Source organism: Rhinatrema bivittatum, chromosome 2 (assembly GCF_901001135.1).
Source record: "Rhinatrema bivittatum chromosome 2, aRhiBiv1.1, whole genome shotgun sequence".
In the NCBI taxonomy this organism is placed as follows: Eukaryota; Metazoa; Chordata; class Amphibia; order Gymnophiona; family Rhinatrematidae; genus Rhinatrema; species Rhinatrema bivittatum.
Window position 1 is genome coordinate 407848747 of NC_042616.1, and position 12290 is coordinate 407861036.

Below are 12290 nucleotides of genomic sequence, written 5' to 3' on the forward strand. Positions count from 1 at the left end.
TTTCTTTTTGGTTGCCAAGGCTTTGGTTAATAATGTGAAGACAATGGGAATTAAGTTCTATTCAAAAGCTTTGTGAGCAAAATTGTGGAAGAAATAAAAGGGAAAGTTTGTCTATTTATGGATGATATTAGGATCTGCAACAGAGTGAACATGCCTGATGGAGTAGAGAGAATGAAAAGTGATTTAAGAAAGCTTGAAGAGTGGTTGAAGACTTGGCAACTGGGATTCAATGTTAAGAAGTGCAGAGTCATGCAGCTGGGATATGCGGTAATCCAAAAGAGCTGTATATGATGGGAGGTGAAAGACTGATGTGCACGGACCAAGAGAGGGATCTTGGGGTAATTGTGTCTGGCGATCTGAAGATGGCAAAGCAATGTGACAAAGCAATAGCTAATGCCAGAAAAATTCTGGGCTGCATAGAGAGAGGAATATCATTTTAAAAAAAGGAGGTGATGATGCCCCTGTACAGGTCCTTGGTGAGGCCTCACTTGGAGTACTACATTCAGTTCTGGAGACCGTATCTCAAAAAGGATAGAGACAGGATGGAGGCGGTTCAAAGAATGGCGACCAAAATCAGGATAAACTCTGTGGATCCCTAAAAGCTAGAGGCTGGAAATAAAGAAAAGAGTGCATGGGGGTAACTTGCTCGTGCGGCAGATACTACCCTTAACAGAAGGTATGGGGATTTCTACCCTTAACCAATAATCATTGATGCTTTGATACAACTGCAACTTTACTCTCTGTTTCAACAGCAGAGGGAAAAAGAGAATTGGATTCAGACAACAACCAACAAGGGCCCCGGCTTTTACGATTTGTGAAACGGATAAACATGGGGAAAAGCTGCACAGAGCGGTAGTTATTACCCTCATCATAAGTCATGGGGTTACTACCCTTAATCAATAAATCTTGATTTCTTTGATGCAACTGCAACATCACTCTCCGCTTTGGGGGGTGAAAAGAGGTATTGGATTCAGATGACAAACAACACGGGCCCTGACTTTTTCAGTCTGAGGTTTTGATATATAGACAGAAGGGAAAAAGCACAGGACTGCTTTTACGGCCAAATCCATAAGCAAAGCACATCAAGCAGCACTGAATTTTCAAGAAGGCTCTTCACCCAGTAAAAGAGAAACATGAGGGTAACCTGCACAGCAAGGCAGATATTAGCATAAGAAGCTTGCAGGGCAGACCGGTTGGACCATTTTGGTCCTTTTCTGCCGTCATTACTATGTTACTATGTTACCAGCATAGGAGACCTGCTGCCTCATGTCTACCTGCCATACCCCAGCATAAGGGTCCTACTGTGTCATATGTATCTGCCATACCCCTAGTACCAGCATAGGGGACCAGTTGCCTCAAGTGTACCTGCCATACCCTGAGTACCAACATAGGGACTTGCCATGCCCCTTGTATCACCATGGGGGTTTTGCTGGCACATGCCTACCTGCCATGCCCCTTATACCACCATGGAACTCTTCCCGGCATAGGCCCACCTTCCATTCCCCTTTTACCAGCATGGGGGTCTTGCTGGGACACACTACGCTCCTTAAACCACCATGGGGTCTTGGTGCTACTGCTCCACCTATCTGTTTTGCCTGTCTATTAATATATATGAGCATGGGTGTTTTGGTGCCTCTGTGTTTGGTTTTCTTTGTTTCTTTGTTGTACTGGGATGTTTGCTTTTCCCCAGAAAGATAAGTGAAACATTTCTCCTCTCCATTTATTTTACAGGTCTTTATTTTGTTCTAACCCCTCAGCAAAGATTTTCACACCATTTGTTTTGTTCTTGTTGTTTCCACTAGGCTGTTTTGTCCACAAATCAAAAATGTTAAAAAAATAACAAAAGAACCAGATTTCTCCTTCTGTGGACTTGCTGCTTCATACCTACCTACCCACTCAGTTGCCATACCACCATAAAGAACTTGCTGTCACATGCCAATCTGCCATAATGTTGCTGGTACCCTTTTTTTGGAGCCTTGGAGTATTATTACCACACTTACTCTCTTTTTTGTTTGTAATACTGGAGTGTTTTGTCCCCTAAAGCATTTGAAAAAAGTCAACAAAAGACACAGTTTTCACTACCAGAGTACAGAACCTGTTCTATAATTCTTCTTTTCCTCCAACAACCTCAGCCTCATTCACCCACCCTGTTGAATGGTTGATTATTTTGTCCAAAAAAGCCCTCATTTAGAAGAAGAATATAAGAACATAAGATATGCCTTACTGGGTCAGACCAAGGGTCCATCAAGCCCAGTATCCTGTTTCCAACAGTGGCCAATCCAAGTCACAAGTACTTGGCAAGCACCCAAACATTAGATAGACCACAAACCCAGTTACACTAACTGTTGTAACCAACAATGAATTCCAGAGCTTAAATATGCACTGAGTAAATCAAAGACAAATCAAAACAAATCAAAGACAAAAGAATTGTCTTTGATTTGTTTTAAATGAGAACTACTTTCATAAGACAAAAGATGTTCAAGAGAAATCATTTCCTGTACTGAATGTCTCAACAGGTTAAAGTAATAAGCGGGAACTCATGCAAAACCACTAAAACAGAAAATGCAACAAGAGATAGGTCCTCTAACCTCCTAGTTTAATAGCCTTCACTCCCCCCAGTTAGCTTGACCCTTAAAACCCTAGAGATCTGCCTAGTTTTCTTTATTTTCTAACTTATACATCACCCATAGCAGAAGTAAAGTTACATGGCAGGGGGCCTCAGCACATACTGTAAGCATTTAAGTGCACATCTCAGGTTCGCACCCTGAAATGCCTATGCCCCACCCATGCCCTGCCTCTTTTTGAAAACTTCTAAGATGTGCACACTCCGGGAGATACATGCATCTCTTGGCAGCTTTTAAAATCTGCTCTGCATTCACGAGCCCAATATAATGCTCGTGTCGCGCATCCCCTAATTAATGCAGGCATCGGGCTTTTAGAATTCACCTTTTATAGTACCAGAGATTTTGTGCAAAACCAGGAAATCAGGAATGGAACAGGCTGAGGACAACTAAATGATATGGGAAACAGTTTCTAAATAAAGAATCCCTCACCACTTTTCAGGAAAACCACAACGCAATCATTAAAGTAACTATTTCCATATACTGAATGTGATATCCTTTAGATATGGAAAGTCCATTCTATAAGAAAATTTAAATTCAACCCTGCACCTTGGGGGGGTTTCTGCCACTCAGCCTTGCTTCCATGCCCAGGCCTTACACCTTGGAGTTCTCTTTGCCACTGTCCTTTGCTGTCATATCCCAGACCTAACATCTTGTCAGTCTTTGTGGGTTTGCTTTGCCCCTCTCTTTGGTGCTTTGGAATCTTTAAGCCACTCTTTGTGGTGCTTGGCCCCTTTATCAGTGCCTACATTTGAGGTTTTTCTGCTACTTTGTCTGCTTCATTCCCCTTTCATGCTGCCTTAGGATGCTAATGCCACTTTTTGTGCCAGTTTGCCACTTGAAATGCCACCAAGGGCTCATGTCACTCTTGCTGGTGCCCTCTTTTGGAACTTTGGGGTGTTCTTCCAACTTTTTCTGCTTCTTTGCTCCTCTCACAGTGACTTGGTGAAATCCTGCCAATGCTGGTACCTCTTTGCCCCTTTACGGAGTCATAGGTTATTCATGCCACTTCTGGTGCCACTATCCAATCTCCTCAGTCTTTCTAGGTACCTTGAAGTTCTTTCCCTATTCTGTTGATTTCTTCCCACAAGTTTAAAGACAATTAATTAGAAAACTCCTATTCTGGAGCTCAATATAGGCAGTAAATTACCTGTAAAGCTTCCCCCATTGACTTTAATTGCAAACAAAAACAAATCAAACTAAAAAATGAATATTTTTTCATTTTGAAACTAAAGAAATGAATTAGGGTCCCCACGAAACACATTTTTTCCTACTGCACGTCTAATGGGATGTGTGGATGAATACCTGATCATCAGAAGCCTGGATGAATTGTAATTTAGCCTTGATCTTTTTTTCCTATAAACCAGTATTTCTCTTCATATGGAACAGAAATTTATTTTTGCTACTATCTCAGAAGTAATTTATAAGAGTCCTAGGTCTTACAATATAGCAAGCCCAGAGTTTTGATTGGGACTGTCACTTCTTCTGTCTTACCAACCCTTTGTCCTGTGGATTATATCTGAATGGGAAACAGCTAAGGAAAATAACACTGTGCTTCAGTTGATAGACAAGCGCTGATGACTGGTTGAACTTAGTTTAATGTGGGAGTCCTAACAGATTTGCGGCGGTGGAGGTGGATGGGGGGCTTAGTCATGTAAACACCAAGGAGTGTCTAATTGCTCACACCTGGAAGCTCTGTTCTGAGCGTCCTCAAATAGCACATGATCCTATTGTAGAACACAGGGCAAAGCAGTCTCTAGCAGGCAGATGTTCATTGAAAGGTCTTTGAGAGATATGCATGTAGTCGAGTCTATGGGAAGGATGGGAGGTGGGAGTCTTCAGGAAAGAAGCAGGGTCCTATTTGCAAGGAAAGCCAGTGCGAGCATAGAGAATGGAAGGCATGGTTTGCATATATATCACACACTTGTTTTAATGCAGGTAGGCCTTTATCTCTGTAGTGTAAGAAAGATTGTAGTTCTTTTCTGTGTCATCTGAAGCTTAAGGGACATCAAGATGGCTTAGTAGACCTTGCAGCAACAGTCAGCTTCAAATGAACATAGCATTAAACCTTGTAATGACGTGCCAAGTAAGGCAGGAATAATGACCGATTTGCTAACATTTCATAAAGCTGTTAAATCCATTTTGTTTAAGGCAATATTTGGAGTATAGGTACTCTGGGGGTGATTGCAGAGAAGGCAGAAAATTAAAGGATGTAGCTGGACTAAATCAATTGTGGGGAGAGCATGTTTACATGAGGTGATGTTGCTGATGATGCATGAACAAGGATTCTTAATATTCTGTGTGTGTCTAAACTAATACTGTGTGCTGTGTGAGTTATTGGAGATTTGCAGGGTTGAGGAGGGCCTGGAGGAAAGTACAGTGGTGATTTTCTGTGTATTTGTATATTGTATTGTTTTGTGCTTTGTTGTATTTTATTGTTTATTGTCAACTACTCCAAGCATCCTCTATCAATTATGTGGTATACAAATTGTTGTGCTGGAAGTGGATTCTTGGGCTGAAGTGGGGTTGACGCAACCTGTAAGCAAGGGCCTATGGGTCCCCACCATCAGCAGGTGGAGTGGGCTGAAGCTAGAGGCCACTGGAGCTTCACCTGTACCAGCCCACGTTCCCCTCGGGTTGAGCCTTTGGGTACCGGGACCGGCAGGACTTAGGCGGGCCTCGAGATAGGACATCAAAGGCAGGTAGTTCAGCCCAGAGACAGCAGCCAGCAGATGGCCTAGTATTATCCTTGACTGGTCCCAGTACAGAAACCCAAGCACCAAAGAACGAGGATTAACTGGAGGTGCCTGAGCAGAGAAAGGTCGGAGCCTTAGGAGTCCAAGTCCAGAGGATAGAGACAGAGACGTCACTGTTGAACTTGAAGAAGAGCTGGTGGAATTGGAAGGTGTAGCAAGTAACATAGAACTCTGGACACAAAGGAGTCTATAGCGTGGTCATCCGTAGCAATGGTCAGGGCACAGAAAAGGCAAGAGTAGTCAGACGTAGCAATGGTCAAGGCACGGAGAAGGCAGGCGTGGTCAGACGTAGCAATGGTCAAGGCATGGAGAAGGCAGGCGTGGTCAAAGCACAGAGAAGGCAGGCGTGATCAGGCAAAGCAATGGTCAGGCTTAGAGAAGGCAGGCAAGGTCGGACATAGCAGAGGTTGGCACCAGGAAGTCAATCGAAGTACAGACGAGACGAACGAAGACACAGGAACTGGAAGACACTCAGGAACAAGGAATAACGAAGCACAGAGGCAACAAGTACTCAGAACCAACAGGGAACCAAGGAGACCTGTTGCAAAGGCAAAACTTCAGTGCAAGGCTTGAGCTTATATATGCTGAACGATCTGACGTCAGCATCTGGGTCCACGGCCAGGTTCCTGCTGTGGGCCCTTTAAAAGGTTTACTAGGGGTGTGCATTCATTTTCGCTATATTGGCGATCCGCAACGTATATTGCACTATTCGTAATATTCGTGGGGAAGCGAAACGTATTGCGATTCCCCACAAATACACGAATCTTCGCCGAATTATACGGCCACCTAAATAAAAATTTAAACAACCACCCCCACCCTTCTGAACCCCCCAAGACTTACCAAAACTCCCTGGTGGTCCAGCGGGGGGTCCGGGAGCCATCCCCTGCACTCACACCCTCGGTGCCGGTTTCATCATGGCACCGATAGCCTTTGACACAGGGGCTGCCGGTGCCATTGGTCAGCCCCTGTCACATGGCCATCGGCACCATCTTGTGCTCCTACCATGTGACAGGGGCTGACCAATAGCACCGGTAGCCCCTGTGACATAATATGGGCAAAGGCTATTGGCACCATTTGAGTACTGGCATCAGACGGCCGGAGTGCAGCAGGTTGCTCCGGGACCCCCGTTGGACCCCCCCAGGGACTTTTGGCCGGCTTGAGGGGGCCTCCTAACCCCCACAAGACTTGCCAAAAGTCCAGCGGGGGTCCGGGAGCGACCTCCTGCAAACCGGCCGTCCGATGCCAGTACTCAAAATGGTGCCGATCGCCTTTGCCCTCACTATGTCACAGGTACCGACGGTCGGCCCCTGTGACATAGTGAGGGCAAAGGCGATCGGCGCCATTTTGAATACTGGCAGCAGATCGCCTTTGCCCTCACTATGTCACAGGGGCCGACCGTCGGTCCCTGTGACATAGTGAGGGCAAAGGCGATCGGCGCCATTTTGAGTACTGGCATCGGCCGGCGTGCAGGAAGTCGCTCCCGGATCCCTGCTGGACTTTTGGCAAGTCTTGTGGGGGTCAGGAGGCCCCCGCCAAGCCGGCCAAAAGTCCTTGGGGGTCCAACAGGGGTCCCGGAGCGACCTCCTGCACTCCGGCCGGCCGATGCCAGTACTCAAAATGGCGCCGATAGCCTTTGCCCATACTATGTCACAGGGGCTACCGGTGCCATTGGTCAGCCCCTGTCACATGGTAGGAGCACAAGATGGCGCCGATGACCATGTTACAGGGGCTGACCAATGGCACTGGTAGCCCCTGTGACAAAGGCTATCGGCGCCATGATGAAACCGGCACCGAGGGTGTGAGAGTGCAGGGGATAGTTCCCGGACTCCCCGCTGGACCACCAGGGAGTTTTGGTAAGTCTTGGGGGGGTCAGGAGGGTGGGGGGTTGTAGTTAATTTTAATTTTAGCTGGGACACGAATAGAAATCGCCGTATTAATGCATCGGGGCGCCATATGGCCGAATGCAATGTATCTGCTCCCCGACGAATCCGAATCACGAATGCAATGTATGGCGTCCCTCTGCACATCCCTAAGGTTTACTGATGCATGCGCGCGTGCCTAGGGAGGGGCATGGCGCTGCTGGCGGCATCTCTCTGCGAACGCCATGGAGAGGCCCGACAGATGGAGGCATCCTGGCTGGAAGTCCCAGGAAGAGGAGCAGGGCCGGAGGCGCTGGTAGAAAGACGGGGAGCTGGAGCCTGAAGGTTGCAAAGAAAGGTGAGAGGGCCGCACCACGGGGCTGCCGCGGGCAGCGAGCATAACACAAATATTAGCAAATATATAGATAAAATTCACTGAAATCTCATCTATTATACATAGCACTATGCAACACAATTCATACATGAAGTAACAAGATATATAATAAATGAAAGAAATGCAATCATTATTAAGTTACGAAAACAAAAAGTAAACAGTAATGGGTCATGGGGCAGGCTGTGGTTAGACTCCTCTCTCCTCTCTCCATCCTCCTGCTAAACTGCTGCTTGGGCATCCTCTTTCCTTCCTCCAGCAGCCACAGCATATCATCATTCCACCAGGAAACAATAGATACATCATAAACTAATATTACCTAATCACATCCTTAAACCCTTTTAGGCAATATGGTAAGCCATCTTCACCTTGACACCTACGGAAAAGAGAATACTGACAGATAGTGGGAGTGGTAGAGGCTGGTAACCAAGAAAGGAAGAATAGGGCATTCCATAATTACCGTCAAAATGTGAACATTATAAATTCAAAAATCCCGACTTGTAAACACAAAGGAAATTAAACCTTGTAAGATTCTGATGGCCATCTGTTTGTTCACAACACATGACTGAATGAAACCTCGACCCCCTCACCACAGATGCAAATTGAAAGCCTCATGATTTCACTCCAAATTTGAATGCACAGAATGACAACATACTATCATTGGTAACATGGTAGAAATGAGCTACTTGGACACTTGGCAAGTGCTCATGGTAGGCATGCTGCCTTTCCTGTCCCCAGTCCTTCTCTCCACCCTACTCTCCCCACCCCAGCTCCTTTAGAATAGTTTGATGTGCATTATGCAGTGCTTCGATGTGAGTTCATGCTAATTAAGGAGTAGTACTCGAATGGCTCTTGCTAGAAGACATGAAAAGAGACATGTGTGATTTCTAAAGCATTTGCCCCCATCCCATCATATAATGGGCAGATGTTATGGTAATGTGGATAATGTGAAGTGTGGAAACAGACAGAGACATTTTATTTGTAAATGTAAATGAATTGTAATAAAATCTGTGACCATTTAAAAATGATTTAGAATATTGGTGTTTAGTTTAATATTACATTTACAGTTGATGTCCTAATCAAAATATTATTGTTTATTCTCTTGTAATTCTCCAGTTTCTCCTATTGTTTCCTATGGAGTTGGGATATGTAAATGTTCAATACAATATTTAAATGAGGTAGTGTGGTTATTGAAGTGTGGACAAGCATTTTTAGTAGAGATGTGAATCGGAACCAGAATCGGTTCGGATTTCAGTTCCGATTCACATCTCTAATTTTTAGCTTCTTGCCCTTAGTTTAAACTATCACACTATGAGCATGTTCTCTGTACTTGCTCTGCCCTATTCCAGGTGTTGGTGACATCAGAAGCATGCCCAAAAAGTGATGGAGGTTCATGCATATTCTAATGAATCTAATAATATGAAAGCCAGCCTAAAAACCTCTGGTTAAGGGTATTGCAGGATTAAACCATACATTAGGGGCCTCTCAGCTGACATTTTCAAATGCAGAGCACAAATATGTTTTTATTTGCTCAACTCGGCAAATAATGTTTTTGCTGGAAATATCGAACCCCTTAAAGGGATGTGTAAGATCAGTCAGGAAGATTGCCAAAGTGCCACGTAATGCTGCAGGGTTCTGCAGATCCCCTCTTTCTGCCGTGCATACAGCACTTGTTCTTCGGGAAGGTTAAATGCTGGCAACATCCCTCAGCATTCTAATTAAAACTTAGCTGTGCCCTTCGGCTGGGACATGCTGCAGTTGCTGGGGGCTTTGCTGAGATCAGCCCTGGAAAGCAAGGTTGGGCTAAAGTAACACTGTTGCCCAAGAGTGCTGACGACGGGCATACTGCTGTAATATATCTGGCTTTCTCGTTAGAATTAGTCTGTTGGCAAAGCAAGACTGGGCTGTCTGGCTAGAAAGTTGAAGGAAAACATCACACACTTGGACCTGTATTTCAGTCACTTATTATGGAAACTCTGATTGAGGCAATATTGTTGAAGTCTTTTTAACCCCCACATTTAAAAAGTAACAAAAACCAAAAGTAAAACAAAATACCCTTAGAGTCCGATTATTAGCTGCTAGTAGAAATATTGTTGGCACTTGGTTTAAATTTGACTTGCAATTTTCCCCCAGTAATAATTTTTATTATTAAAAAAATAAAATACAGCCTTCTAACACTGTAATGTCACACTTTGTAATTGTTACATTACCATTTTGCACACAGTACATATTTTCCAAAAATAAGTCTTTACTGGTCACTAATGGCAAAAACAAAACCCACAAGGATTAGTGCACCAAACAGTTCAGGAAGTCCGAAAGCACAAAAAAATCAGTCTCTCACAGTAGCAAAATGCTGCATACCATTGGCAGGTGAGTTCTCTGGGGCAGAGAACCCTCCTCTCTTGACTCTTCATGGTACCTGTTTCTGGATGCAGATCTTTCTTCTTCTCTCTGGAAACTCTCTCAGTTCTCAAACTCAGATGAGTCTCTGGCTGATACCTTTTTCAGTCAGCAATTCTTAAGGACTTTCCTCTGTTGTACAGTTTTCTGTCTGAGCTCCCTCAAAGGCAATTCTCATTTTCCCACTTCTGAAGCACTCTCTTTAGACAGATGAGGAGTATGACCTTAAATCTCTCTTCCTTAAGACTTTTCTTTATCAAACTTTCAGGAATTCATTCTCTGGAACCCAAGACATTTCTTCCCCCTCTCGGGTATCTGACCTTGGGCCCCAGTCACATTCTCAGGCAAAGGCTTCTCTTTCTGGTACCCCACTGTTAAGGAAGAGCCCGACTCCTCAGTCCTCTCTGAGGTTTCCTTACCTATGGAAGGATAGACCTCATGCCACACCACTTTGTGAGAGAGACATCTTTAGCTCTCTTTCTGTTCACTTGAAAGGAGATATCCAAAGACCCCTATACTCACATGTTAAACCTATGACACTTCTCACTGGGGAGTGTCAATTCTCTCTAACCATTCCTACTCTGTTCTGGCAGTACTCACTACATTCAAGGTGTTGAGACCACTGAATCTACATTGGCAATCGACAACTACACTAGTAAGGGGCAGATTCTGAGTTCCCCTTACACTATCACCAGCATGGAAATAGTGATCCTTCTATATTAAAAAAGTAACTGGGAGCCATTTATAATAAGAGCTATTTATAATAAAGTGGAGCAGGTATGGGTGGATGGGAGGCATGGCAGCTACCACAATAACCAACAAATTTGCTTTAGGGGATAGTATGTTATAACCAAGTTTTTGTATAAAGAGGATTTTCACACTGCAGTAACTCAACAGATAGCAACTGCAATCTTCATGCCAACCCCCTTAATACTTTTCCCATCACTTTCTCCCCATTTTTCTGCCCCCCTCTGAAATTTGATTTAATTCAATTAAAAAATTATATTCTGCCTTTTCGGATGAAGACCTAAAGTGGATCACAACAAGCTTAAACCACATAAATACTAAAATATAAGCAATATAAAATACAACATAGGAACTAACTAAATATACCAAATAGCACACAATCTCCACCCTAAATAAATATACATGCTGAAAATAAACATTACAAAGAAGCAATATACAGTGTCATAACCTAGCAACAAAAATAATATACTGTAAACTAAAACTATGGCTATGGCTTAAAATAACCACTGTGAAGGCTTAACATTTGTTCCTCAATTTTCCTCAACCCCTAACCCAATATTTTCAGTTCCAAAGTCTGGATCCAAGGCTGTTGGCCTACACTTCCAAGAATGCTTGAATTCCTATGAACAAGTAGAACTGATGAGTAGTTGCCAAGCTGCCAGTGCAGTATAGTGTCCATTGGCCAAACAGGCAAGTTTTTAAAATTTGATGGAACAGAGGGTAATCCTTAATTTTCCTTGGGGGGTACATATTCAGACACTGTTTGGATAGCAAAGTTACAGAGTCATTCATCAAATCATGTTAGGGCCTCATCATATGATAAAAGGGGTCTAACACGCAATAAAGGTGCAGTCTTTCTCCTGTCATGCGTTTGTATGCAAAAACTAGCTGTTTATGCAAATGAGGGACTTCTACCGCATGTCGTGAAAACTTAACGCACAGTAACATGGGATTTAATGTCAGAAATAACACTTTTTTGGCGGGAAAGGGGGGAAAAGTTTTTATATCGGTATAGCCGCCGTAATCTCAGGTCGCAGCTATTATGGCAACTATTATCGCGAATGATAAAACAAGGGCTTTTCTCACACACACACACCTACACAGCCCTGATGGGCCAAAAAAATAACCTTTCTTACCTGCCCTGTCTGCCTAAATCTTCTATGTTAGGGGGAAATGTACTAGTTGTGGGATACTGGTGCTTCACTGTCCCACTTACATGATGGAAGCGGAATATATACATACATGTAGGCGCTTTTATCCTGTCTGATACCATGCGCACATATACGCACCTGTGTTATAATGGCAGCTGCAAAGGGGGTTGAGAGGAAAGAAGAAGGTGAAAATGGCAAATGTTTTATTGTTTTTCTCATTTGCCTTTGGAGTGCATAAGAGACACTGCACTCTGAAAGTTTGTGTATTTGTTAACTTTGGTTAATTAAAAAAAAAGGGACACATAATGGTGCCATTGCCAGTTTCACCAGTTTGTTCCTAGTTCACCCAGGCTAGGGATAGAACT